Here is a 6,149-nt window from a genome sequence, read left to right on the forward strand (position 1 = left end):
TGGTGGGAGCGCAGGCACAGGGAGATGGGAGGGCACCCGTTCCGTGTTTCCATGTCAGATGCGAGCTGAGAGCAGCTCCCCGGCTTGCCCTGAAGGCATCCACAGAAGGGATCTGCCGAATAGGAAGAAGGTGAGAGCAGAGGGCAAGAGGAAGAGGGAACATTGGGGGGGGCACTGCCAGCAGGCCTTGCCTCTCTTATCGGGGCTGCTGCAGCTGCAGTGCTGAGCCCATGCTGAGCTCGTGGGGACAGGATGGGTCTGGAGCTCCTGGAACCAGTTCCGTGGAGGCTGTGGAGGGGACTGGAGGTTTGGTACCTAACCAGCAGCACCAGGACATCTGCACAGCCTACAGCTCCCCTCTCTGTGACCAGGGACAGGACCTGAGGGAACGGCTGGAGCTGTGTCAGGCAGGGCTAGATTGGGTGGCAGCAAAAGGTGCTGGGGCACTGAACAGGCCCCCCAGGGAATGGGCACGGCCCAGCGACCCCCAAAACTCTCCCACCTCATCCCGTGACAGAGCATGGCGTACCAGAACGTGCTTAGAGCGGCAAGTAAAGAGCAGAGACATACAAAACCCTCTTTTAACAAGGTTAAGACAATGTCTTTTAAAGATTTGTTGTCTGCCCCCCTGCTACAGAAAAGCAGCAGCTCAGCCGTGACAGGGAGGTCTCTTTCAGCACCTGGCAGCCACAGACCACTGCAGGAACATCAATAGCTGTGTAGGAGCTGCTTCTAGAGAGCTCCTAAGCACAAACCCAAAACCAGAGCAATCAAGAACTTCTGGGATCTTTTAAACCACATCCAAATTTCCCTGTTCTCCCTTCAGCATTCCTGCTGCTGGTGCTCTGTTGAGGAACCCAACCACAGACGCAGGAGTGGAAACTCAGGATTAGCTTCCCTCGCTGGAGGACTCCTGAGTGACTGGCTCGGAGTCTTCACCGAGAGCAATCCTCTGACAACTCATGGAAGAGCCTTGGAGTTTGACATTTTTATAAACATCGACCTTTTTATCTTCAGTGTTTGTTGTTTGAGGAAATCCCTTCTAGTTCTTACGCATGTATAACATCTAAAACAATTGAATTAATACCATATGAGGGTAGAGGGGTGAAAAATCACATCCATAGCCAAAATAGTTCAGCAAAACAGTACAGCTGAGGTTTAAAGCTGCCTGTGGTGACTTTGTATTTTGTTTAAACATTGTTTAAACATTGGTGTTAATACTTCATATGGATATGTGCAGTGCAGATTACAACAGTATGTGCTGTGTGCTGTATAATTTATGAACAATTAAACTTAATTCTTATGTTTTGAGGTTGTGAGTTATAACTAAACAGAATCTAAACTGCCAGCAAATTAAGGTTTTTTTAGATTGTTTTTTCTGGATTAAGCTGTTTTGTGGGGCTGGGGCAGACAGACTCAAAGCCAAATACTTGCATATTCAACCTCAGCACGCAGAGAGCTCAAGCTTTATAAATTTAAGTATCTTTTATGTTCTGCATATGTATAAGCTCTACTGGGGGACTTCCAAAATACAGCTTATCTGGCTAGATTCATGCTGTGCTGGGAGGAGGCAACTGAGGAAGGCAGTAGAGAAACTCTTCTGCTCCCTCTGAACTCCAGGGATGCTGGAAGAAAGGAGAGTGGCTGTATGACATCCTGTCAGTCTGCAAAATCTCCAGGATGCACAGCAGTGCTGACTACAAGTCTGAACTGCCCTCAAGAAACAGAGCTGAAGCTTCTTGCCTTTCTTTTTCTATCTTGCTCAGTGACACCAATTTCTTTGTAGGCAGTGTGGAGCTCCAGACAGTCCTGGTGCTTCCCTGGCTCTGCAGCCCATGCTGCTCCCACAGGTGAGCACAGCCCCTGCTGCACCTGAGCTGCAAAGCCCCTTGGCTGTGCCCCTGAGACACTGCAGAGGGAAGCCAAAACCAGCAGAGGCAGCAGGAGGAGTAGAAAGGTAATGGGTGTGCAAGGAATTAGGGGAGGGAAAAATCACAGAACCATTACAGATGGGAAAAGATCATTGAGACCAACAGTTCACCCAGTGCTGCCACTAAACCACCTTCCCAAATGCCACACCTACACATTCTGTCCAACACTTCCACCACCATGGCCCTGGGCAGCCTGTTCCAAAGCCTGACCTCCCTTTCAGTGAAGAAATTGTTTATAACACCCAACCTAAACCTCATCTAGTGCAACCTGAGGGCATTTTGCCTTTTCCTGTCACTTGTTACCTCGGAGAAGAGGCTGACACCCACCTGAGCACAACCTCCTTTCAGGCAGCAACAGAAAGTGATGAGGGCCCCCTGAGTCTCCTTTTCTTCCACTAAATAACCCCAGTTCCCTGGCGTGCAAGAGTGACTGGTGTTTGTCCCTCCCACGGCCAGAGTTCACACTGCAGCCTTAAAGCCAACAGCTTTCTAGGGGCAGAAGGAGGAATCCACATAAAGAGTGAACCTGGAAATCCTGAGGAGCAAACAAGTGAGACCACTGCCCTCGGGGGAGCTGGCCAGGGTTGAACACCTCCTCCAGCTGTAGCCAGCCACCATCCTTCCCTAGAGCCCACTCCTCCATCCTCAGGGCTCAATGAAACCAGCAAGCTGCAGCCAAATCCCGAATTCCTCATGGACACCCACCGCTGGGGCTCCATCCAGCAGCTGAATCACCAGAAAAGCTTTTGCAAATTACACTTTTCAATAACTTCTATTTCACTCTGACACGTTTTGCTCTTTGCAAGGTTTACTTGGGAGATGAAACACAAGTTAATTACATGGAGTGATCTGTCAGGAGAATGGGTGGATTTGCCCTACCCTCCAGCTGGGCTGGTGTGGCCTGGCAGCAGCCACCCCATATCCTGTGGGAAGGAGACAGGATACGACAGGAAGGCACATTTCAGCCATCAGCCTGACACTTCTTTATTGCAGTGTATTTATTTTTTTATCATGTGCTTTGACAGGAGTCTCATAAAGTGTTATGCTCCTTCTGTAAGGTCAAAGTCTTGTGACCTTCCGTGATTTTAGAGAGAAGGAACATAATTTTCAAGGGCATGTTTATTATTTCTGTAAACAGTCTGTTTTTCATGCCAAGTGAACAGTTTTTCAGTATGTACTTAGATGACAACTCAATTTTACTGGCTCACTTTCCTGATCAAGTCTTGCCTGCCAAATGTTTTTGATCATGTTCTGGCAAACAAACCAATATTAATAGTTGAGCTGAGCAAATAATTGCCAGAAAACTGCTGATTTCTTTTAAATCTCTTTATTGCTTCCATAGTATCTCTGAATCAAATACAGTTTCCTCAAGTGCAATTACAATTTTAAAGCACTGTAATTTTTTTTATTAAAAACAAAATCACTCTCTGAAGTCACTTCCAGAACAGTTGGTTGTGACTAAGTGGGTCCTTCACATGGTGCTGCTCATGTTCCCAAGGAACCAAGTGTCCACGTTGCTCCAGCATGACTGCACAGGCTCCTCAGTTCATCCTCTGGACAAACAGCTTCCACATCTGTTTTTACTGGCACAGATTTCCATGGATGGTACACGAGCCCACAACCAAAACAAATCTGTTTTAAAATTGGAACACTCCACTTTTGCAACATATACCTCCAACCATTGTAGGCTTTGTTAGTGCAAAATATTTAAGTACTCATTTTAGAAAGCCAAACAGTTACACCCAGGTGAATGATGAAAGCAGCTTTCTGAAATAAACACAGTGGTTACGCCTTCCTCTCCTGCCATGTTGGTGTATTAACATCCTTCTGCAAGGAGGACACACACCATGCACAGGGGAGAGAAGAGGTTCTCAAAATTCCTCAATTCCCTCATCTGAAAAAGAATTCACTCTAGTCAAAGCTGCAGACTTCCAAATTTCTTCACTGTTATTTTGAAGTGCTGGAAGCTGAAAACACTCAGATCTTTTCCTATTACTTTACCTGTGATGTTGTAAAATATGGGGTGATTATTAGTTCATAATTATAAAAATTGCTTTAATGAAAAGTGTGGGGAAGGTAAACTACAGAAACATCTACTCATTTGTGATAACTAACTCTCCTTGGACAACTTCTCACTTGACTTAGTAAGCTGTCAGAGCTGTAAAGGCCAAAGCACAGCTTTAAGGTCTTGAAGTTAACAACTGTGAATCATAGAAAGACCAAAAAGGTGAGTAAAAGGAAACTCAATACAAAGGCCCATAAAAAAGCCCAAGGGAAAAAAAAAAGTAGTCAGAACAAGAAAATTCTAAAGAATCAGGAGAAGACTGGTAACTTGGCAGAGACACATTTGCATATTTTTAGGAGAAATAGGAACCAAATCCACACAAAGCCAAGTGAAAGGATATGAAATGGTCACTACAGAAAGCAGGACTGCACCTGCTGAACCTGTCCTGCTCTGACACCACAGCCAGTGGGCAGGGATGGTTTCCATTCTCACACTGCTGCATGCCAAAGGACAGGAGCTGTCACCAGCATCCTGCCCAGGCTAAATCCCTCAGAATACCTGTGGCAGTAGGGATAGTTCATTGTTTCCAGGAAAGGTGAGAGTTCCAGCACATTACCCAGTATCCAGAAGATCCACCGGTTCCAGTGACTCTGCACACAAACCTGCTTTCACTTGGGATCCTCTCCACATTCACCACAGCATTGTCACATACCACTGAGGACTCGTCCAGCCCCAGGAGCAGCCTCTCCAGCCATTTTCTCCTGCTGCTAACATTGTTTCCTTACATCTGCTGATTATCCCTTGGAGTCTTTTGTTGCCTTCCCACCATGCTGATGCTCACAGCAAACAAGAGAGGCATTGTACAACGCACAATGTGCCTGCATAAACAGTGCAAATGAAAGGCTCCTAGAGAAAACCTGAATCATCTCTGTAAAGGCTGTATTTATGCTAGAAAAGAACACTGCTATCCCCTGGGAGTGAGTGGGGTGGCAAGAAACAAAAAGTGGAATAAAGTTTTCAAATCACAGAATTACGGAATCACAGAATGATTTAGGTTGGAAGGGACATTTAAAACCCATCCACTTCCAGCCCTGCCATGGCAGGGTCACCCTCCACTATCCTAGGTGGGTCCAAGCCCCATCCAACCTGGCCTTGGGCACTGCCAGGGATCCAGGGGCAGCCACAGCTGCTCTGGGCACCCTGTGCCAGGGCCTGCCCACCCTCACAGGGAGGAATTTCTTCTATATATCTGGCCTAAATCTGCCTCTGACAGTTTAAAAATCATTATCCCCTGTCCTGTCACTATCTGCCCAGACAAAAAGTCCCTCTCTCCCTTAAAACACTGTAAGGCTGCAAAACCTGGTGCTCGTGCAAGGGAAGGACTCCAAGCAATTTGGATGAAAAAATGAGGGCAAAAGGTTAAAGGTTTCATAGCCCACTTTATGAATTATCCCCATACAGTTATTCTTCAGTTACCTGCCTGGCTGGAATTGGGGAATGCTCAGAAAAGCTGGCCCCAAAGCACACAGTGTGCTGGAATAACATCACAGTGCAGAACACCACCACGCTGAACCGGTGGGATTTCCAAGCGACCCAGGAGCTGCTGAGAGGAAGCTCAGGAACCTCGCAGATGAAACCCCTCCTGCCCCTCTGTCCCCAGCAATCCCAGGAACACAGAAAGAGGGCAGAACCTTGCAGGAAGTGTTTCGGGGCTGGGAGAGGAGCTGTACATCGTGGTCCTTTGCCACACGGTGGCACAGGCTGATGAGAAATGAGCTCGAGCCAGGAAAGGTCTGGGCAAACCTGAGGTGGCAAGCTCAGTTTCCCTGGAGCTGTTCTTTCAGTGTCAGGCTCCAGCTCAGCCCTGCAGCATGGGAGAGGCTCATCGTGCTCCCAGGATCATCACCCGACCCCAAGTCACACTTCTGGGAAAGCAAGAAGTCTCCCTTTTCCCTTTTTCACCCCCGGAGTTTTTCTTGCCAAGGAAAGCTCCTTTTCCTGGCTATACGTGGGAGCCTGCCGCTCAAGGTCAGCCTCACTGAGTTTTCTGCTGGTTCTGCCTCATTCTCCGGAGTAGAAAACCCATATAATTCAAAATACATTTCTGAGCATTCCAGGAGCACAGATTTCACTGCCATGGTCCTGAGGGGTTGTCCCTGCTCAGCTTGTGACAGAAGTAGCCTTGCCCCCTCTGCAGCACTGCACAAGCAGAA

This window comes from Haemorhous mexicanus, chromosome 11 (assembly GCF_027477595.1).
Source record: "Haemorhous mexicanus isolate bHaeMex1 chromosome 11, bHaeMex1.pri, whole genome shotgun sequence".
Taxonomy (NCBI): domain Eukaryota; kingdom Metazoa; phylum Chordata; class Aves; order Passeriformes; family Fringillidae; genus Haemorhous; species Haemorhous mexicanus.